The sequence below is a fragment of the Scyliorhinus canicula genome, chromosome 12 (genome assembly GCF_902713615.1).
Source record: "Scyliorhinus canicula chromosome 12, sScyCan1.1, whole genome shotgun sequence".
In the NCBI taxonomy this organism is placed as follows: domain Eukaryota; kingdom Metazoa; phylum Chordata; class Chondrichthyes; order Carcharhiniformes; family Scyliorhinidae; genus Scyliorhinus; species Scyliorhinus canicula.
In genome coordinates, this window is record NC_052157.1 from 16,957,178 (window position 1) to 16,981,136 (window position 23,959).

Genomic DNA, 23,959 nt, shown 5'->3' on the forward strand with positions numbered 1-23,959 from the left:
GTTGTAGGGCAGCATGGTGGTGCAGTGGCTAGCACTGCTGCCTCACGGCACCAAGGAACCGGGTTCAATCCCAGCCCTGGGTCACTGTCCATGTGGAGTTGGCACATTCTCCCCATGTCTGCGCGGGTCTCACCCCCACAACCCAAAACTATGTACTTAGTAGGTGAATTGGCCACGCTAAATTGCCCCTTAGTTTGAAAAACAAAGGGCGAGATTCTCCGCAAATGCGGAGAGTCGGAAAGGTTGCCGTGAAACCGGCCGTGTTTCACGGCAGCCTTCACGCCCGTTCCCAGGACTCGATTCCCCCCCCCCCCCCCCCCCCAATCGGGGCTAGGAGCGGGACCCCGGGAATCACGGCGTCGCGGCCTTAACGACTGTCGTTAAGGCCGCGCGCCAAGATGATGCGCGGCCGGCTCCAACCTGCGCATGCGCGGGTGCCGTCATCATGCCATTGACGGAACACAAGCATGCGCGGTTCCGCATTTCAGGCGGTACCGCCGCCTGACAAGATGTGGCGGCTTGATCTTGTCGGGCGGCAGAGGGGAAATAGTGCGTCCCTTTTGGACGCAGGCCCGACGACTGGTGGGCACCGATCGCGGGCCTGTCCCCTCCCGAGCACAATGGTGGTGCTCCCGCCCCAAACGGGCCTCTGGATGCCCCAAACGGGCATCCAGTGCCCGTTTTTATGACGGCAGCAAGCAGGTGTGTTTGCTGCCGTGAAAAAACGGGCGTAAAGGCCCAGCCACTCGGCCCATCGGCCGCGGAGAATCGTCGCTCGCCGTAAAAAACGGCAAGCGGCGATTCGTGACGTGGGTCGTGCGGGGGGGGGAAAGAATAGCGGGAGGGCGTGAAAAATGTCGGGAGGCCCTCCCGCTATTCTCCCACCAGGCGTGGGGGGCGGAGAAACGCGCCCAAAGAATTGGATACTCTAAATTCATTTTTAAAATATAAAAATAAATTGTTGAAGGTGTCAGGACAGGTTGAAAAAGTGATTAATAAAGCATACAGAACCCTGGGCTTTATAAACAGGAGCATAGAGTATATAAGGAAATAGGTTCTGGTGCAGCTTTTGTTTTGAGGAGATTTGATGAGGGTGATGGGATATTTAGACGTAATAGAAAGGGAGAAACTGTTCCCATTGGCAGAAGGGGCAAAAGCCAGTGGACATTGATTTAAGGTGAATCACAGAAGAACTAAAGGCAGCAAGTAGAAAATCTTTATGTCGTGTGTGGCTAGAATCTGGAATGCACCAGCTGAGAGTATGGTGGAAGCAGATTCAATTATAATAATAATCTTTATTGTCACAAGTAGGCTTACATTAACACTGCAATGAAGTCGGGCAGCACAATGGCGCAGTGGGTTAGCACTGCTGCCTCACGGCGCTGAGGTCCCAGGTTCGATTCTGGCTCTGGGTCACTGTCCGTGTGGAGTTTGCACATTCTCCCCGAGTGCGTGGATTTCAGCCACACAACCCTAAGATATGCAGAGTAGGTGGATTGGCCAAGCTAAATTGCCCCTTAATTGGAAAAGAATTAATTGGGTACTCTAAATTTATTTTTAAAAACACTGCAATTAAGTTAGTGTGGAAAGCCCCTAGTCGCCACCTGTTCGGGTACACTGAGGGAGAATTCACAATGTCCAAATTACCTAACAGCACGTCCTTCAGGATTTGTGGGAGGAACCCAGAGCACCCGGAGGAAACCCACACAGACCCAGGGAGAACGTGCAGACTCCGGAACCGAACCTGGGACCCTGGAGCTGTGTTGCAACAGTGCTACCCACTGTGCTACCATGCTGGCCTTGTGGCTTGCAAAGGGGAATTGGATACTTATTTGATGACAGAAGATTTGCAGGACTGCCAGAGTGTGGGATTAGCTGAGTCACTCTTGCAGAGAATCGACATGACAGTGAAGGGCCAAATGACCTCGTTCTGAGCTCTCATCGTTCTAGGACATATCTAAGCAATTGACAAAAGGAAAAAAGATGGGTCTTCAACAGGGTTTTCTTTTATTGAGTTTGGGGAAGGAGAAAGCAGCTGAACATGGGAGCATTTTAAAACTATTTCGGTTGTTTTGCCTCCGTGAAAGAAAATAAGACTTCAAGACACGCTGATACCTTGAGAAATGCTTTTCAGACTGTAAAGAGGCTGCCGGGAAACAATTACAACTGAATTCAAAAGAATCTTCTATATGTCTAAGATCTCTCCTGCTTCCCTTCAGCTCTCACTACATTTCCTTCCCTTTCAAGCCACTTGCCAACGACCACTGTGATAAAATAGTGTGAGAGAAATAAAAGAGACAGAGGGAGAGAAATGGGCAGTGACTAACTACAGATGCAAAGAGAGAGAGGGGGGATGAGAGAGAACGGGTGGAAGACAGATAAAACCAGAGACAGTGAGGCAGAAGGGGTGATTTTAACCTAACACATCTGGCCAGAAACTGGCACAATTAGTTGGCCGGTCATTCTGCATACTGTCTGATATAAGACACCACTGAAATCAATCTGATTCCATCAACTACCAACCAAACAGGGTAGGTTAAAATTAGCCCCAGGGAAAGAAAGAACACGATTAGAGATGAGCGGAATCTTAAGATGAAGAGGAGAAACAATTCGCAAGGGCACTTTTTATGTCTGAACATCTCAAATCACTTCCTAACTAGTCCATTACATTTGAGGTGCAGTCACTATCGCTATGTCAGTAGCTTCTGCACCCAAAATGTGCACAAGCAAATGTGCCCAAACAGCAATAAGGAAAATTACCAATTCATTCAACTTTAGCGGTGTGGGTTGATGGACAACTGTTGGACGAGGACACCAGTTGCCAAGAATGCGCCAATCTTCTTTAAATAGTGAACTGGGTTTATTTTACATCAATTTGAGCATGTATATTAGGCCTTAGTTGAACAAGTCAGACAAAGAATAGAACCACCAACAAACAGTGCACCGCATTCTCAATACTGCACTGAGTATCATCATAGATTGTCAGTTCAAATCCTGTGATAGAGCATGAACCGACAATTTTCTAACTCAGAAACAATTGCAAAGCTGGCAATTGACACATTGAAACTCAACTCACCTCAGGCAAACCTGAAACACAACCCATCCAAAGTGATGAACCATCAAACATGCTACTGAAAATAACTGAGACCCATATAGGTGTGAAGATACCTTTCAAGACTCTTTCTCACTCAAAAGCAGCCCAGACCTGCTGATGGTGATCTAACAAGTGGCCCTTCCAACTTCCAATTCCATTCTCAACAAGGAATTTCAAACATTTCTGCCATTTTCAACATGAGTGCCAGCTATGTTGGGAAAAATTGTATGTATTTATGCTGATCTTTTGATCATTAACTGTCACAGATAGTCTCACACCGGGAAAGGAAGACATTAGCTGTTGGAATGAATATGTACCAAAATTAAAAACAAACTCTGATAGTTTGCTGTACAAAGTTCACATTTCAACGTGAGTCCAATGGTTTTGAAAGTTAAAAAATATATCCATCAATCAAAAGCTGTCTAGCGATGGCTCATTGTTTTGTTAGGAAGGCAGTTATTGAAATTCACCATGCTTGATTTCACATGACACAATGGATACACAGTTCCCCATTCATGGAGGGGGGGGGTGAAAATTTTATTTGATTTTCCAGGTGGGAGACTCAGGGGATCAAGTGGAATGATTATTTTATACCCTGTCCAATAGTGCCATATTTAACCTATCCCACCTGTTGTAAATCTGATAGGATTTGGGCAATCTTTTTACACCTCACCGCCCACCCTGAATATACTCTCGATTAAAACCAACAAATATTATTGGAAAGGGTGTAAATTTAGTATTCCACCTGATCGCTTGGATTTCCAACGTGGCAACTTTGGTTAATGTTGCCTCCATGGTATCTGGTATTTATAGATCTCATTTGATTTTTTTTTTTAATTTAAAGTACCCAATTATTTTTTTCCAATTAAGGGACAATTATCGTGGCCAATTCACCTGCACATCTTTGGGTCGTGGGGGTGAGACCCACACAGACACGGGGAGAATGTGCAAACTCCACACAGACAGGGACCCAGGGCGGAATCAAACTTGGGTCCTTGGTGCTGTGAAACAGCAGTGTGAACCACAGTGCCACAACGTCGCCCGGCTCTCATCTGTAATGGACAACCTCTCCAACCCATGGAAGAAGAGCACTAATTATATGGCATCTTGTCTCCTCTGTTAGAATCATCTCAAAGCAATTCAGATACAATACATTTCTTGTCGGAGGGAAATTAGTATATAGGGGAACTCAGTAACCGTTTCGCAAACTTTTTTTTAGTGATTTAGATTGAGAGTTGCATGTTGGTAATAACACTTAGAAACCCCCCACTCTTCTTCCTAGATTGCACAGAATGATTAATCACAGGGAGAGTGTTGATTCATTTCCAGCACTCGAGAGAGCACCTCTCAGTTCAGGGTGAGTGTATCAGCCTAGATTATATGCTCACAGCCTAAAGTGGGATTTATACAAACAAACTTCTGATTCAAAGTTCTTTAGGGAAGGAAATCTGTCAACCTTACCTGGCCCCTACATGTGCCTCCAGATCCTCAACAATGCGGTTGACTCTTAGCTCACTTCTGAAATGGTCTAGCAAGCCACTCAGTTCCAGAACAATTAAGAATGGGCAACAAATGCTGGCTTTGCCAGCGATGCCCACATCCCAAGAAAGATTTTTTTAAATTGGAGCTCCAAATATTTCCAAGGTTAAAAGAAAATTCCAATTAAGGGGCAATTTGGCGTAGCCAATCCACTGCCTTGCACATCTTTGGGTTGTGGGGATGACACTCAGACAGACATGGGGAGAATGTGCAAACTCCACACGCACAGTGACCCGGGACCAGGATCGGACCCAGGCCCTCGGCGTGGTGAGGCAGCAATGCTAACCATTGCACCGCCATGCCACCCAATATTTCCATAGTTGCCCTATCCCGTCCTCATATACATTATACAACTACATATCAGATGGAATATTAATCTGAAAGTGAATCCAGGACATTCTGAGGTCTGGTACTTGAATTCACATTTTCCCAGCTGGATTTAGAGTGCTCAAATTCTTCACTCACAGGACATGCTCATCCGTCCCATAGGATCATAAGATATAGGAGCAGAATTAGGCCATTTGGTCCATTGAGTCTTCTCTGACATTCGACCATGGCTGACATCTTTCTCATACCCATTCTCCTGCCTCCTCCCCGGAAACCCCTGATCCCCTTATCCAAATAATAGTTTCTGTATCATAAGGCAAGGTGATTCATGGGAAAGCTTTAAAGAGTGGATGTTTTACTGGTTTTCTCTGTTTCGCTGACATCCCATGTAAAGTTGCTCCTCGCCTTCCATTTCTGATCAAGCTTTAAGTCTGAGTTGCGATTTAGTCGCAGCTCAGACTTAACATTTTATGAATGTTACATTTCTTAAAACATTTTTTACTGCAATTAATTAAGTTTATACATGGGATTTATACTACTCTGGAGGTTCTGATCAAATAATCAATTCAGTTTACCTGAACCTCAATGTGGAACAATATATTTTGCAAGAAAAAAGATAGTGCCTTCGAAGTGAAGATGACGCAGTAATCTAAACATGATACTTCCCTAGGGACCGGGCTGCATGGGGATGAAATATTCAAACCATAGAATTACACCATAAAATCCCATTCACAGCTACCCAGGTATGTGTGTGTGTGTTAATGTGTCAGTTAAGAAATGGTAGGAATTTGGATTAAAATGTGGGATTTTCAATTGGTAAAAGTGCCCTTGCAGTTGTTACTGAGTCACACAGAACAGGAATGCTAGATTCCAACCTGGCTTGTGCTGAAGTAGCTGATCTCAGCTGGGAAGAAACTGGGGCATTATAATTAGTTCCAGTCCCAGTGCGAAGAGGGCAAAAAAGGTGAAGAAAATTCAGGTAGGATTCCTGCACTTAACAGTTCTTGACACTGGTCCCCTTCTGAAAATACATGAGTGTGGACACTGAAGGTGGACGGAGCATGTTTGGCCATGTTGCTCCACTCAGTGCATGCTTACATTCACTAGGCATCCAAAAAAAGGCTACGGTACAACTGGGCAACATAGACTCATAGAAGTAAAACATAAGAGGACAGAAGGAAAAGTCTGATGGTCAAAGGGAAGAGATTTGGACGTTCAAGGAATCAATAGATTTTAACAAGCATTTTAGAATTTACAGCCATGACAAAAGACATCACTGCACTCTGATGAAAGGTTAGCAAGCTGGAATGTTAACTCTGTTTCTCTCACCACACATGCTGACAGACCTGCTGAGGCTTTTCCAGCAATTTCTGTTTTTAATCACAAATGTTTTAACCTGACTACTTGTAGTGTGTTCTGTGCAAAACCATTTGAGGATTAACCAGCTGAACCCTTGAATGGATTTTTGGTAAACAAAACAAATTCCATTATGAAAAATGACATGAGGTTGGAATTGATTATCATAGGAAAATTAAACAAATCAAACACCAAATATGAGAAAGTAAAACTAAAAAGTAAAACCCTCCATGCAGTGAAAGACACTTCTACACAACAGGCCTACTGGAACACATGCTCAGGGCAACATTTAATTTAATTTAATTTAATTTAACAAATATATTTTCTTTCAGTTCTACTTTCAAGGCACCATACTCAAGTTCAAGACCCTTTGCTTTCACAATAATAGAATCATACAGTGTAGAAGGAGGCCTATCGAATCTGCACTGACCCTTGGAAAGTGCAACCTATCTAGGCCCAAGCCCCCACCCTATCCCCATAACCACACCTAATCCTTTGGACACTGAGAGGCAATCTAACATGGCCAATCCACCTAACCCGCACATCTTTGGACTGTGGGAGGAAACTGGAGCACCCAGAGGAAACGCACACAGACACGGGGAGAACATGCAAACTCCACACAGTCACTCGAGGCCCGAATTGAACCTGGGTCCCTGGCGCTGTGAGGCAGCTGTGCTAACCACTGCATCACCGTGCCACCCATTATTGCTTTAAATTCCACCACCTAGCATGTTGGGATTCAAACCCCAGATTATTACCTTGGGTCGTTGGATGACTAATCCAGTGACAAATCCATTAAACCACTGTCTCCCACCACCCCAATTGGTCATCAAATCCACTTTTGTTCAAATATTATGATTTTTAAAAATCATATAGGTCACAATTCAACAGAAAATATGCTATGCACTGTGAAATAAATCTTCCTAGGATTTGAAAACTTTATCATTACAGAGACATCACAAATATACCTTAAAAAATTTTTGCAAGCCCAGCAATTGTCAAAAAAGATTCAAGTACAAAGAACACAATGATTACTGGAAATATACAACTCATCTGTGAGCAGCTGAAAGAGAAAGGGGCGTGACCATTTGGGTGGGTCTCCTCACAGCTTCATCTTAATATCAATGTTGTTTTTCTCTTTCAGAAGCTAATTAATCTGCTGTGTACATTATATTTTTAAAAGCTAGTTAGACCCAGCTGTACACGTAGAGCAGAAGCAAATGCACTAGTAGGCCACACAGTCATTTGACCTAACGTCAGCATTCAATATGATCATTCCTAATCATCTGGCCTAATTTCCATCTTCCCACACTATCCCCATATCCCTTAATAACTAAAAATCTATCCATCTATCTTGAATATACTCAATGGATGAGCATTAGCAAATCCTCCCGAGTAAATTATTCCAAAGCTCCTCAGCCCGCTGAATGAAGAACTAGCTCCTCAAATGGCAGATCCCTTATTTTGAGACCGTGATCCTTGTAAAATTTTCCTGAAAGTTAATTTTCCTCCTCCTTTCTTTAAAGACATCCAGTCCAGACCAGGATGATTCTTAGTGAATAAGCACGTTTAAGAGTCTGCATTCACCCCTGCCTTAATCCAGCTCATTGGACAACTGAGACTATTCAATCCAGCTCCATAACTACACTCAAATTCTAGGCAGGTTCAAATGTAATCGAAGAGGGAGAGCAATTGGTATCAGTCACTCTGCCTGAGCTTAGGCACCGACCCAAACCCACTAGTGGAAATTGAACAATGTTAACTCCAGAAGGTATTTCTACTCCAGATTTACTACAGGTCTAAATTACAAGTTACCGTTACAACATTTGACCAAGGGTCAAACCTTATTCCTCTGTGGCTCAGTCACAGGAAAGGTTATCAGCAGGGCCATCAGGGGAAACCCCACGTTATGGTTATTTTAATATATCAATGTGCAACCTATCGAATAAACAAGGTGAAAATAACAGCAACAAATTATCAGTTAAAACAGAATCCCTGGCTAGATGTGAAACGTTTCTCTATCAACAGCAATTTCTAAACGCAAATCCTGATTCCGCCAAACATACACGAGTCGGAAATAAATGATCAAATTCAGTGTCAAACAATGAATATTGAACTTCAGGGAAGCGCTTCAGGGCAGTGCCTATGGGTACATGTGAGACAAGACGACCGTCACAACTAACTTATTGATTCACAAGGTAGCATTTGTGTTTACTTTATTGCTCATCAAATCGCTGCTGTGCCACTTTTCCAGCATTGGGATAAATGGGTGGGAGGGTCAATAATTTTAGTTTCCAATAGTTTGGATCTGTCTTTCCGTTAGACGACTTAAAAGTGGAGTGCTGGTTGGGATTCGCTTCTACTCAAACATGCGTTGTGGTCCCCCATTCCCGTCCAGCAGAGTGTCTTAAACAAGCTCCCTAACCGCACAGTGGCAAATTCGTCCTTGGCTTATTCACGGGTCTTCAATGCAAATGCGACCACTTACCAGCCCTTAGTATTTGTTAGTGAATCCACAGATTGGTCTGTTTATTCCAGCCTCAGTTTCCGTACACAAATAATAATTGGCCTGAAGTTGAAAATATTCCAATGCCTCCCTCAAGTGGACCCCTTGTAATCAGCCAGTAGTCTCCGATCATTGAAGAACATTTGGGGCAATAGAATAAGGCTGAAGTGACGGGGGAGCAGCAAGACCTCTTGAACTCGAAGCGAAATTCAAGATCTTAGCAAGATTCAAGATCAAAATTTGGGTCAAGTTGAGTGAGGTGCTTCACGGTGTGGCCGACAGGCCGGGTCAATGGGATACATATCAACTCTGAAAACATTAAAACAGATTCTTGTGCAATCTGATAATTTACCGGTTTCAACCTGCGCGAGAGATGAGTTTTCCCAAGGCCCTGTCACCTTGGCAATAACTAGTTCAAATGTCACTGAAGGTGTCTGGTAGATGTAAAACCCATGGCATGTTTTAGATATAAATATACAAACACTGTGAATTATAGAATATAAATATATTTCTATTACACATTAAAATCCACATTCAAAAGTGTGTTTTACTGGTTTACTGTATTGTTTTTATTCTATCGTTTTTTTTAATTTTTAAAATACATTACTGCAAAAAGTCAGAAGAATATTTTGTGCTCTAAGAAGGAGGCTTTATTTAATGGTAAATAGACGTCAAATTCCAAAGAGCCTATGTTCTATGTCTATGTCATTCGCTCTAGCCATACACGAGTGAGTGTTTGGGAAGTGCTGAATTCGGACGCTGACTGTGAGGGAGCGGGGCGATTATAGTCTCCACGGGATTAGTTCAGATATTTGATGGCTATTTTGGGGGCTGGAAAGCAAAAAAATAGGGTGAACGTGAGACAGACAGAGAGCCAGGAGTGCTGGTCGCAATCTCATTAGAATTCAGCACCATGTCAGTGGCAGATTTGACTGGACAGTTCCCAATGTGGTCTGTCTGTGATGGAGATGGGACTGAGGGTCCCTGACAGGCCCCCCGCCCCCTCCTCCCGCCTCCTTCCACATGGAAATAAAGAAAAGTTGGCGTTAATTCTGCTCCACTTCACCGTTCCTGGATACCCAGAGGTCAGCAACAAACAGCTGTCACCACCGCCTCAAAAAGTGACCAAAATTATCGAGAACTTGACCTCTTAACGGGGCCGAGCTCAAACCCAATCAAAAAAAAAAGGTCTGGAATGCTAATCTGGCTGCACATTCCGCGACGGTGGGATTCTGAGTGTAATGTAATGAAGGAATGTTTAATCTGGTTAAAACCTGTGTTTCCAGAGGTCCTCCCGCCAAACAATTATTGTGAACCCTGAAATCTACCCAACGCATTTTCGGACGAATGTTGCTCTATTGATGTGTTAAATTGCAAGGAAGGAGGGGGGGGGGGGGGGGTATTCAATTGCTGTTTAACGTGCATAATGTGCTCGGTCCTCAAATAGCATCACAATGAGGGTTACAAAAACCAGCCATGTGTCTCTGCAATCGACAGACTTTTCAAAATCACGAGTTGCTGATGGAGAGGGAAATTATACTCACGTTGCATCGCGGCCCCTTGCTCCATCCTTGGTATTGTCTCGAGAGTCGGTCTGTTACAATAACTGTGCCTGCGAGTTTTCTTGGACTCTTTCTTTGCATTTTCGGCACCGCTCGCTGCCCGAAGCTATGGAAGTGGCTCCTACTTTCGGTTATCTAGCTTTATGATAGATCAGCAATACTCATACAGCTAGATAACCAAAGACAGCAGCCAACCTCCGCTCCACATCTCAGCCGGTGGAAGAGAGGGAGGGGGGGGGGGGGGGAGGTCAAGACGATTTTCTATCTGTCATCAAAGAAGGTAGAGAGAATGTCAGCAACAAGCATCTGGCGGCCCCTCGCGAGCTCGATTCTCCCTAGGCTTTGTACATGGGCAGGCTCGGGGATGGGTCGGGAGGTAGGGATGCTGAACATGTTTGCATTCGACCCCTGATTTAATCTGAGTCTCCCACCGCCTGAGAGAGTGCGCTCTCTCCCCCTCTCTCTCTCCCGCTCCCTCTCTCAGTCACACACACACAAGATCCACTGCTATTCACATGCTAATTGGGTCCTGCAGTGGTGACGGTACAACAACGCGAACCAATCCCAGTCTCCCGCCAGCTTTATTCAAATCACAAAGATTTGCCGCCTTTTTTTTTGGCTTGAGTAATTGCATCCCATTCAAACAGCATCTAGAATAATTCAGTAGCTGAACCTTTGGAACTCCAAGGGAGGGGGGGGGTGTCACCCTATAAATCGTCCCCTGCAGACGAGCAAGCAGCACGTAAGAAATTCCACAATTCAAATATTAAGAGTGAATGCTTTAACCAATCAGGAAGCAGGGACCAGTGGTGGGAGATTTCAAGTTTAATTCAAACTTCCATTTACTTTAAGCTTTAAATGATTTCCCCTGTATCAGGAGGCAGAGATGTTTAAAATAAAAATTAAGAAACCTCACTGGCATCAGAATCAGTGTGTATTGGCTAATTCATTATAAATTAGCCTCAATCTCACCCCTGATTACGGTTCCTTGCCTTTAAGGGTTGAACATTTCATGTTTAAGATTGCACAGGGAAGTGGGACACCACCCAGTGCACGCCATTTTAAAACTTTTACAAAATAAACGTTGTTGGCTACGATTACAAAATTGAGTCGCTGATTCTGCAACGCGTTCCTCGCCAATCTTGACCTTTTATTTCATTCATTTTCGCCACTGCCCCCTGTGGCAGTGCAAGGTTGCAGAATGGGATTTGCAAATGGACCTTCCTGACAAATGAACAGGCTCATTATACACGGCCCGCAATTAAATTACCAACCCCGGCCTGCGTGAACAATCCCCAGAGCCTAGCCACACAAGAGCTTGCTCCAAAAATACAAATCGCGCGCGAAAACTACACTCCCCGAGAGCCGTGTGGCCGGGGTTTTCATTTCCACCCTGGGCAATTAGCATATGTTTCTTCCACAAAATAAGGCAGGTCTGGTTACAGACCGAGAAAACAAAAATTCACTGGGAATCAGAGCAAAATGGGGACATTCAAAAGCTGAACACCTTCTGGACTGCATGTTCTAAACAACAGTGCTGCACATCACTGTGGGGGAAACAGATTCTCCTTCTGATTTACATTGTGCAGTTTGCTGCGCTTGGAAACTAGTCTCTCCGGTTTCCCAAACAAGAAAAGATAAACAGAAACACGAAGCAAAATATTAACTGCACCAATAAATCTTCTGTGGTTCTTTTGCAAAGGAAGGGCGCGCGCGCAGGGATGTGGAACTACTGTTAGAACAAAATAACCCATGTTAGAATTCAATAACTCGGCGTGACGAACAGAAACGAACTGTTCTTGAACTTGATGTGACATTTAAAGGGAGGACCTGCCGCTGTTTAAATGATCATGGATTCAGAGAATAATGTAATAAATGTACTTCACTGGATTTACAGAGAATACACACTCACCCGCTCATTAAGAATCGGTCTCAGGGTAGCTGATAGCTGGGGTTAGCCCGGGACTGGCGATTAGGCGACAGGGAGGTACAATTTAATTTTATTTCAGGTCCTGACGACTGGCCAACGCCAAGTCTTCTAAATATAACTGGGAGCTGGGCAGAGAAAAGAAGCAGGCAACCTGCGTCATAACCCTAAATTAGCTAGGTTGAACCGAAAGAGCGCATCCGGATAGTTTAAGATCTGAATCAATATTTTTAAAGTGAATGGAGGATTCTGACGCTCTTTAGCGTTTGTGCAGAATTGTGGGGCGTCGCCAGCTATTTCGGAATCAACTAGATTCTAGGCGTTAACTTTTGGAGGTACATATACAGAGAAAGGCACCTCTCAATGTGCTTTCAAATGGCGTTTTCGCGAGAAATGTATAGAAACATATATTTATATTAAGTCAGAGAACTCAAAGCCAAGATGTTATTTATCTTTTAATGCGTGGGGCGACGCAGAAATCACTTGCTCTCTCTGACAACTCACTTGAGTATCTGGCTTAACCTCAAACAACGCCTCGGTTTAGTTTGCGGGTTGGGAATGTGGCGGGTATTTTACTTCTCTGTTGGTACCATAACAGAAAGATACTGGCAGCAGCCATGATGAAACCAGTGTTATAGAAGGCTGCAAACGTATCTCCATCACACCCCCAAGACTTAAATCTTTGATGCATCTCCTCATTTTAAACTATGTCACGGAAATGTTGCATTTTTATGTATTTTCAGAGTTTAACAACCTCCTTTTGTTGAAAAGAGAGAAATGGCAAATGCGAGAGGTGTTTCTACTCGCCCTCCGGACCCCAAGTTTGACCCTCTTTAAACATTTCCTCTGATTCCTCAAATCAATTTGGTCCAAAGCTTTGCTATTTTAAATTCTCGTCTTTTCCTGAAACCTTTTGCCGAGCTCCCTTCAATGCACCGTTTCTTTTTACACCATTATTACAAAAACGAGACTTGTGCTTCAATTTTAAGTTTTAAAAAATTGTCATTACATGAAAAAAAAACATGCTTCACACAAGGCGGAACAAAAAAGAGCTCGGGGGAAATGGCCAGGTCTAAAATACTTCATTGATTTATTTTGGAGAAATGAATTTCGATTATCATTTTGATAATGAAATATACTCTTCGTATTTAACTTTATCATTTTATACCTGCGGGGGGAAAATCTAACAAAGAGATCAGCATTTATTAAGGATTTATTTAAGAATATATATTTTAAGGATTGAGCCCACGGTTCACACTCGTTTACGTGGATTTGGACCATCGATGCCAAAATCCGGAATAGAGTGCCTCGGATGATTCGAGTCCTGATTTTTGGGACGTGTGGTTCAACAAATCAATGCCTTTTTGTGCTACAATACAGGCAGTTGGAAATGATTCGATCCAAGTTGTCTGTAACTTTCTGATACTGCCGACTTGTGACAAGGGAACATTTTAGTGTTAAGAAGAATATTCCAGGCATGCTTCCCATGGAGCACTCTCAATCCAATTGATTTAGCTACAAAAGTACACATGGATCTTTTTTTAAATTAAAACAAATGGCTGTTATAATAGTCTCCCCCAAAAAAAATTCCTACAATCTAACAAAGGCGATTTTCTATTTTCAATATGGGAGATCGTCAAGTATTATTTAACTGGTCCTGTAGTTAACCTGCTCAACGGGGCCGTGGGTCCTATCAATGTTACCCCGAAATCCTTGACCATGTAACAATTGGGTAATTTGTCCCATCAGATTGATCAATATTTTTTCGGTCATTCCCCTCGAAAATAAATTTATAAATCGCCAAACTGTTGGAACTCACTTAGTTGGGGGAAAGTGAGTTGCGGGGCAACGCCATGATTTTTTTTAAAAACCTCGCCAACATCAACACATGGTGATCCTTAAAGTAAGGCCGGTCCATCCATAACTGTAGCCAATGTCACTTGTAACAAATTATACATTCCAACATACCCAAAGTGCCGAGGCCTGACACCGCATGGAACAAGATCAGCGTTAGGTTATTTAAATTTCCCATTCAATTATAAAGCGAAACACTATCCTCCTTTTGGGGTTTTAAAATCAGACTCTGCCGCGTGCTATCAAAATTAATATTCGCCAGGTTGACACTTGCGGGTTATAAGACACTTCCAAAAAGAGAAGCAATGGCCAGTCCCATACCCAACTTCAAACCTGAATCTTAAAATTAATAACTTGCCCTTTTCAACTTGCAAGATTGCAATTCAATCGCTTTCGCTCCCATTAGAATATTCCGGTGTGATTTTCAGCAGTTTTCAACTGAGAATTGGCTATTAGATTAAAAACTATTTGATTAGTTGGCGTTTTTATAATCTTTGAGAGCCACGTTGTGGCGTTGAATGCACTTGGTTGTAATCAATTAGATACAAAATGGCTGCTTGAAATAACTAGGTGTAATTGGCTAGGTATCTCGAAACCCATTCAGTGCAATATTTTATCAGGAGCAGGGAGTTATTAGAATTCTCGGGATCATTATCATACTTCTCACAGCGGCTTCGCGGTGTCTCTGGTGGTTTATTGCGATTTTGTGATTCAACACACTTATTCATTATTAAAGATCAACTGGGAATTATTTTTTGAATTGCAAGAGAAAAAAAAGTCAGCAGAATGTGTGTCATGATGCAAGTGGAAGGTGGATTTTGGTCAAAACAGACATGGTGGCTGGAGATCACTTCCAGCTGTCTAGGAAAAATAAAGATAAAGTTGGAAAAGGGATATTATTGCGTCCCTGTCTAAAATAAATGGACTGAGCAAATAAACTAAGAGACAAACATACTGGCATTTTGCGGTTTTGTAATGTCCATCTATATAGCTTATCCCCAACAGGCAACCATTAATTATATTGGATGAAATGCTTTCGGCGAAAGTCAAATCACATAAAATCTGAAAACCGTAACATTAGGTAACTCAGATCTGTTCTGCCAATTGCAGAGTAAGGTCTAACAGAAATGTAGTCGTCATTGGCCAATTGGTTAAGCAAAACAAGACTCTGTTCTCCTCACTTTCTATCCAAAAGGTCCCTCCCTCCCAAATGAACTGATATTGCGTTAAATTAATATTACTTTCATTACAAAAGTGACTAACTACACTTCAAAAGTACTTAATTGATCGTAACCCCCCCCCCCCCCCCCCCCCGACGTCCTGAGGTCGTGGACGGCGCTATTGAAATGCAAGTCATTCTTTTAAATTAAGAATTTAGTTTTCTTTTTATTTAATTGAGCCGCATACAATACAACTAGATGTTGGGGCTTTTGGGTTGAAACAGTTATCGCATGAAGTATCGTTTTTGTAATATATTTCCTTATAAATGGAAAAATAGGAAAATGTTGCTTGATCCATTTTGGGACCATTTTGATCAATATTTAGGTTGCGACATTGTGCCACTCGAAGTGGTTGTTTGTTTTGTGGCTACATTGTTCTGTGTGGAGATACATATGTGTAATTGGGCATACGTTTCACATATATCCATAGGTTAATGTAAGCGTGTCTGTCAGAATGCATGCGTCGGTATCTATGTCTTTGTTATGTATGAATTAGATAGTGTATAGATATAAGAACACAGAAAGAGACAGAGAACGTGTATTGTAAAGCTGTGTTGATGTGTCTATATGAGGGTGTATGTAAGTGTGTGTCTGTGTGTATATATATGTACGAGTTTATACTTGGTGATAGTATTAAGATTGCTTTTCAGTGATTGGAATAATTTGCAACTGTGAAATGTTACACAAAGCATTCAAACAGAACTACAACACACTGCTGAAACAGTCTTAACAAATCCAAGGGTTGTCATGCCATCGACGTTTAAAAGAAAAATGTTGTTTTCTCAACAAAAAAAAGGAAGCATTTGATGAAAAATACTAGTGTCACATTTCACAGCGTCAGGTGTTAAAGGGATTAGTGTTCTACGGGGTTAAATGTCATGACGATTGACATCTTCTTAGGATTGATAGCAACTACCTACAGCAGCAGCGCAGGGTGGGTCCGACCACTTAATCCTTTCTCTTTAAAATAAAAGCAATATGTGACTTTAATTATTTACAAACGTCTTGAGCACGTTTTGGGTGTCAAAGTGACCCAAACTCTTAATCGCAGCGCGAGGAAACTGACATACACAGTCTGAACCAATGGTGCTGACCGGGGTGCTGCAATGGTCCAGTTCTCAATAGTGAAGTCAACTTCCAGTAGGCTCCAGCATGGATTCCATGTTGAATCTTAAGTTGAACTGTACATTTCTTTACCGTTATGTCTGAATTGGAACATTAGGCGTGCTCTGATCCGGTGTACAAGACACAAGGGGTGTTCCCCAAGTGATTGCGTGCACCTTTCAAATTCCCTGTGATAGTCAGTGCGGTGGGGGACGGCTGGGGCAGCGAGCCGCACTTACACTCAATGGGGCTTCTCCCACAATTTAACACGGGCGTTTGAAACAATAATCCCTCACACCTCGGTACTCGTCCATTTAAAGCCAGACTTGCAAACCATCAGGATTCGATCCCAGAGAGAAAAAAAAAATGTTTGCATGGAGCCCTGCTATTTTCAAACACACGTGTTATATAATCGAGCCTGAGCCAGTGATTCCGTTTTACAACACATCAAGCGTCGGATAATCAGTCTCCTGTTCACATCGGAGAGAGAAAAAATTAATCACTTTGGGAAGCAGGCGCGGTCCCCATTGGACGTGAATTACGTCTGACGCACTTTGATAATTATTGCAAGTTATTTTTAGTAAAACCTTGAGTAACCCCCGCTATTTAAATTCCCACCGTATTTCTTAGTTTAATTAATGCAATGTACGCTTGCCAAGGATCTGGCAACAACCAAACCAAAAAAGGCATATCAGAAAATAGCACACAAACGGTCGTGTCAATAAAGACGGTGGCAATAAGTGACATTTTTTCTCTCGTTATTAACACATCTTATTAACAGGGCCACTGAACTCCTCATCCGTCTGATTTGAGGGCCTTCAATGTAAGCGGGATGCAGCTCCGAATGCGTGCTAGCTGCTGTAATTAACTTCCAGTTGCTGTTTGGGTGTGTGTGCTGTTCTGTGTCAAAAAATATATATCTGCAAAAGATTCCTTGCGGGCTCTTGGGATTGGCATGTTTTCTAGAAACAGTTGCAACGTGGAAAGAGAAAAAAAAGGAACTGATGTAAGAAATTACAAATCGCGACTGCGACCGAGGGGTCAAGTCACTCCGGACAATTCAAGTGATATTAACATGAGATGAACTGAAATGAACACCGAGACAATTGACATTAACAGCAAGCCAAGTGATGTCGTAGCCATTATCAAATGAAAACATTATACAATATTCCAAATCTAATTGCTTCCGACCAGCCACTCTCATTCTCCTCCCGGCCCTCTCACACACACACACTCACACTTTGTTTCTTAGATTCCAGGCAATTGCAAACCAGGAATAAACTGACCTTTTTTTTTTACATGGATTAAGAATCTCCCCAGGTCCGAAGAGGCGAGTTGGCCAAGTTGGGGGAAATGCAGTCTGTCTTTCTGTTTTAGGCGTCTCCCATTCTCGAGAATTACGGCGATTTTTAAGGGGAGTGCGTGGGTGTGAGAGAGAGGTGGTGGGGGGGGGGGGGGGGGGGGGGGGGGGGGAGAGGTTGGAGTGGGGGAGGTGATTGTCGTCCTTTCTGGAGCACAGACTTGACAGTGAAGTGCGGAGTCGGCGGCGAGAAGAATAGAAAGCCTCCGGTGAGCCGGGCCTTTTCCTTAACCAGCACTCCCCCACCTCCCCCTGTACCCCCCACCACCACCCCTCCCGCCCCCAATGCCAACCCCACCCCCTCCCCCGCTCCACCATTCGAGGGTCAGAGAGCGAGAGCTCTTTTTGAGTGTGTGTGTGTGTGTTGGGGGGGGGGGGGGGGAGGATTGAAACATTGAAAAAAAAAACGTGGATCACTTTGATGACCAGCCTAGTTACCGAGAATAATACTAAACACATTGGAAGGTAACCCAAACCCAAGTTTAACGCCGCTTCCTCGGCCTATCATTACCCACATGTCAAATCACAGCACAAACTTTAAACAGATAATTTTCTGCATTGCCCCTTCCCCCGTTTTAATGGCTTAGGTTTCCCCCACCTCCCCTTCTCAAAATAAAACTTTGAGTGTGGGGGGGGGGGGGGGGGTTCCATCCAGATTTGCACAGGCAGAACAGGGTGGAAATGGGAGCAAGCGGTTCAACGGCGAGGGAGCGGGGATCAGCATTGCCAACGCACCAGCTAAATGATAAATAGGTGGAAAATGTTATTTAAGGGCATGGAAGGGGAGGGGGGGGGGGTCAAATGGCAATGGTCTGGGAGGGAGTCGGTGTCGAGGGGGGTGGGTGAGGGCGATTGGGGGAGGGGGGAGAGCTTTCTCGCCGCTCTTCAGCAATACCTACCCCGCCGCTGTTGTGTGATCTGCCCCTTTCCTCTGCGCCTGAAGGCTCCACATCTCCTCCAATCTCCAACCTCAAGCGTCCTGCGCAGCCCGCGCTGACGTCAGCCGCAGCATTAACCTCCAGACTGCAGCCATGGGGGGGGGGGGGGGGAGGTTGGCATCCCAACACACCAGCCTTGATACCCTCCCCCCCACCCCCACCACCACCACCCCCCCCCCCTCCCTCCAAATCCTTCTCATTAATGAACAACTCCAACAAAAACCGCCATTCAATCAACTCCCGCCTCCCTCGCAGCTCATTTGCCCCCGGAGCCCATCCTCAATTGAGTTTCAACACACACACACACTGCTGTTAGACCCTGGCACCACCCCCAGCCCCCGCCCGGGCAGAGAGGATAACGCGGGCACAGGGCATCTGCATTCGATTTTTATACATGGCAATACTGAACACTGACTGACGCTCCCGCTTGTTTCTCAAACCCCATCACCCCCCCCCCCCCCCCCCTTCACTTCACAATTAATTTGGCAACGCAGAAAATGTACAACTATGCACAATTTATTTCTAAAGCAAGAATGCTGGAGATCAGATAGAAACCATTTGGCTAAATCCAAAACCAATCACCCGGCGTTAGAGCTGTTTAGTGTATACTGACCATAACTTGCTCAGCTATTGTCAATGTCTGGATCCTTTATCCACCCACATACAACCGGCAGGTGAAATGATTAAGGTGTCGCGTAAACTTTAAACAAAAAAGTATTTAATTGTACTTTATGATCTAATAAGGAGGGGGCTGGGTTTTGAGACTCAGTTCCGCTTACTCTGAATGGGAAGACAAGACGCTCTGTTCGCCCAGGTCCTGTGGTGTGTTGTCAGGGCGGAAGGTTACTGCATCCCAGGGTTCACAACCCGGCACAATGAACGGGGAAGAGAACCGCCGCGTGAACTTGGCAGCGGGAGAAGCTATCAATCTGATAGCAGACAGCCCAAGTTCATTATCATCCACCACCCCGCCGTCCCTGCTCATTTTACATCCTCTTCAGTCCCCCCAACCCCCCTCTCTCTCTCTCACACACACACACTCCCAATCTTTCCTCGCGGGCACCATCGCTGATTTAAATCAACATCTCCTTTTCAAAACATTTGCAAATTCACTTCTTCTTAACATGCCGGTAAACTATGCAAATAAAAATCTACTTTATCATGAATATACAGTCAGCAAGAAACTAACGCATGCAATGCATTACGATGTTAGCTGCTAATGATTCAATACATTATTTACCTTTTTAATACAACATTAAAAGAATCTCCAGACCTCAGTCCGACCAAATGATCTTACCCTTTTTTTCTAAATATATTTTAGTTCCAAACAATTCCTAAGACAATACGTTTTCTCAGTTGATTTTCACTAATTAATTTCAGTGTCCAACTTGTGAGTTCCCTTGTCACCAATCCCGCGTTTCCTATTGAATTACATGTGCTTCACTGCGCCTCACATAGCCACGCCAAGCCATCTAGCCCCCAACATTTTCTCACAGAGCAGACTGGGGGAGGAGACAGGGGGGTTCAATTGCAGGGTTTTTTTTTAAATTTCCCATTCCCTTCGCCACCGAAGCGGGCGAACGTGTCCTGAAACTCAACAACATCCAAATTCTTTGTTCCTGTCACATCGGGACACCCCATTGTCAGCTATCCGAACCAAAGACTTTCATTTTTAGCAGCTTTTCAATAAACTCGACATCAACGCGCCCTACACAGTCCGCCGAACAAAATGATTTATGCGCCAGCCGGCCAAGATGATCTGGTCTGGGTGTGTGTTGGGGGGGGGGGGGGGTGTCTGTATGTGCCTGTGTGGGGGGGGGGGGGGATGCCTGTGTGTGACTGGAGGTGTCTGGGGATGTATGTGTGTGAATGGGGGGCATGCGTGTGTCTGTGTGTGTCTGAGGGTGTTTATGTGTGTCTGGGGTTGTCTGTGTGTGTCTGGGAGGGGTGTATGTGTGTGACTAGGGTGTCTATGTACGTCTGTGTGTGCCTGGGGGTGTCTATGTATTGCTGTGTATGTTTGGTGGGGGGGGGTGTATGTGTGTCTAGGGGGTGTATGTGTGTGGTGGGGGGTTGTCTGTGTGTGACTTGGGGAGATTATGTGTGTCTGGGGGGTGATGTGTGTCTGTGTGTGTCTGGGGGTTGGCTGTGTGTGTTTTTGTGTGTGTGGATGGAGTGACTGTGTGTGTGCCTGGGGGGGTGTATTTGTGTTTCAGTGTGTCTGGGATGTCTGTGTGTCGGGGGTATATGTGTGTGTGTGTGGGGGGGGGGGGGGGGGGGGGGGGGGGGGGGGGGGGTGGTATCTGTGCGTGTCTGGGGGTGTCTCTGTGAGTCTGGGGGTGTATGTCGTGTCGTGTTTGAGGGCAGATATATTGATACAATTCCACAATATTGGAACATTCGCGCCATTACATTGGATTCCCAAACACCAGGTGTACTGTTTTCAAGAATTTCAGGAATTAGAGGGAAAATTAAAAGCTTCTTCTGAATCAAAATCTTCGCACTCAAGATCTGTCATCTTTCTGAACCCCCTCCCCAGTTAACAGAATATTTTTTGCTTGGTGTTGTGCCCTATTCGCGCCTTGGGTTCTGAGGGAGAGAGACCGGGCTCTTACCTTTTGGGCTGTCACCTCCTAAATTCCAAGCCAGCGGCGGGATTGTGTGTGTGTGAGTTGTGAGCACCGCTCGCAGCTTCCTCCTCCAGGTGGCGGCTAGTTCTGAGGGAGCCTTTAACACCAACCCTCACCCCACCAACACCCTCCTCCCCCATTCCCCACCCCCTCCTTCCTACCTCCCGTCACTCCTTCTCCCTCTCTCTCTTCCCTCTTCCCTATCTCTTACCTCTCTCTCTCCCCCTTCCCTCCCCCTCTCTCTCCCCCTCCCTCCCCGTCTCTTCTTCCCTCACCCTCGCTTTCTTCCCTCCCTCTCTCTCACTCTTTCTTCCCTCTCTCTCCCCTCTCTCTCTCTTCCCTCCCTCCCTTTCGCTCTCTTTCCTCATCTCTGTCTTCCCTCCCTCTCTCTTCCCGCGCTATCTCTCTCTTCCCTCCCTCTCTCTCTTTCTCTCTCTCTCTTCCCGCCCTATCTCTCTCTTCCCTCACTCTCTCTTTCTTCCCTCTCTCTCCCCCCTCTCTCTTCCCTCACTCTCTCCCTTCCCTCCCTCTCCTTCTCCCTCCCTCTCTTCCCTATCTCCCCCTCTCTTCCCTCCCTCCCCCTGGCTCTCTTTCCATCGCTCTCTCTCTCCCTCTTCCCTCTCTCTCTTCACTCTCTCTCCCTTCCCTCTCTCCCCCCCCCCCCCCCCCCCCACCCCCCTCTCCGTCTCTGTAGGTCTCTCCACGGTATCTTGTTCGGAAACAGGGCTAGCGAGAGAATGAGGAGCGATGAGCAAGAACAGGAGATCTCTGAGGCATTTCTGAATCTATCACTGGGGCAAAGCCTATTCACGTCGCCCATACGTCACCTGCAAAGTCCACCACCCCCCTTAATTCTGCGCAATTATCCCCAAGGATCCCGTGCACCGATTGCAACAACAACTTATGCATCTATATTTAGTATCTTACATAATTCAGTACCATTTGCATTTTCGTGGTTTAAACGTTTACCGGGAAACCCATCACTTCGAATGGGACGCTGGGCTAACGTGAAAACGTACCTACGCTGCCAAGCGTTCTGGACCAAAGGGTTCTCATTGAGAAAAAAAACACAGCATTTTCTCACTTTTAGATTTCTACAGAAGTCGAAATATCAACACCACTTTGCAAATAGACCTCGTGTTAATTCCTGACCGCGAGAGCAAGCCCCATGTCGCGTTGCTCCGTCTGGACTGCACATCTCTGCCCTAAATAAAGGCAAATAAAATACCCACCCAAATCAAAATGCAGTCGAAATTATTTCTTCACATCTGTATTGCCCCGAAAAGTAAACTCCACCGCCCCCCCCTCCCTCCCCCACCCCACACACACACACTCCCCGAGTTTAGATAACCCGATTTCAATTTAACCTCCAATTGCTTTGCAGCGGCGGAACGTTACCTGCGCGCGAATGTCCCGAGCATTGCTTGTTGGCGATGGGGGATAATATATTGTGTACATTAGACAAGCCAGCGAGATGCCGGACCAATGCACACATTCATAGACCGACCCGGCGACCGACTCCAGTCTTCTTCTGCCTGTCTGTTTGCTCTGCTTCGTCACAGCCTCGTCAAATCTCTTCCAGATCGAAAGGTTGTGTGTCAGAAAGGCAACTTCACGTTTAACATTTTGCACAGGCCCAGTGTGTGTGTGTGTGGGAGTGTGTATGGGAGTGTGTGTGTGTATGGGAGTGTGTGTGTGTATGTTTGTGTGTATGGCAGAGTGTGTGTGTGTATGGGAGTGTGTGTGTGTATGTGTGTATATGGAGGGGTGTGTATGGGGGGGGGTGTACGGGTGTGTGTGTGGGGGTGGTGTGTGGGGGTGTATGGGAGTGTGTGTTCGGGTATGTGGGTGTGTATAAGGGTCTGTGTACGGTTTTGTGTGTGGGTGGGTGTGGGGGGAATTGTGTATGTGTGTGGGAGTGTATGGGGGGTGTACGGGTATGTGTGGGTGTGTGTGGGAGTGTGTGTAGTGGTATGTATCGGGGTGTGTGTACGTGTGTGTATGAGAATGTGTGTGTGTATGGGAGTGTGTGTAGGGGTGTGTGGATGTGTATAGGGGTGTGTGTACGGGTATGTGTGAGTGTATATGGGAGTGTGTGTAGGGGTGTGTGGGTGTGTATAGGGGTGTGTGTACGGGTATGTGTGAGTGTATATGGGAGTGTGTGTAGGGGTGTGTGGGTGTGTATGGGAGTGTGTGTAGGGTTATGTATCGGCGTGTGTGTACGGGTGTGTGTGTATGGTGTGTGTGCACGGATGTGTGTACGGTTGTGGGGGGGGGGGCGTTGTATGGGGGGTGTGGGGTCTGTAAGGGGACGTGCATAGGGATGTGTGGGGTGTGTAAAGGGTTGTGTGTACGGGTGTGGGGGGGTTGTATGTACAGGTATGTGTGTGGTAGAGTGTACGGCTGTGTGTGGGCTGTGTATGCGGGTGTGTGTTGGGGGGTTGTATAGGTGTGTGGGTGTGTGTGTGGGGGGGGGGGTTACGGATATTTGTGTGGGGGTATGTGTGTGAGGCTGGTGTACAGGTGTGTGGGGTGTGTGGGG

The 23,959-nt window shown here is 45.3% G+C and overlaps 2 long non-coding RNA genes across 3 annotated transcripts in view; both read right to left on the reverse strand.

The window, feature by feature from the left end:
* The window catches only part of LOC119975170, a 112,462-nt gene extending 90,912 nt beyond the window's left edge, over window positions 1–21,550 (reverse strand). Inside the window, exon 1 of one of the 2 annotated variants that reach the window (XR_005462670.1) lies at window positions 21,403–21,550. This is a non-coding gene — a long non-coding RNA (uncharacterized LOC119975170). Of the gene's footprint in view, window positions 1–10,366; window positions 10,496–21,402 lie in introns of those variants that run through there. The other variant, XR_005462669.1, reaches the window with a different exon arrangement.
* On the reverse strand, window positions 16,400–17,925 carry LOC119975172. The gene is made up of 2 exons (XR_005462672.1): window positions 17,776–17,925; window positions 16,400–16,959 (listed from the first exon to the last, which is right to left on the reverse strand). It is a non-coding gene; the product is annotated as an uncharacterized LOC119975172 (long non-coding RNA).
* Window positions 21,551–23,959: the final 2,409 nt, after the last annotated feature.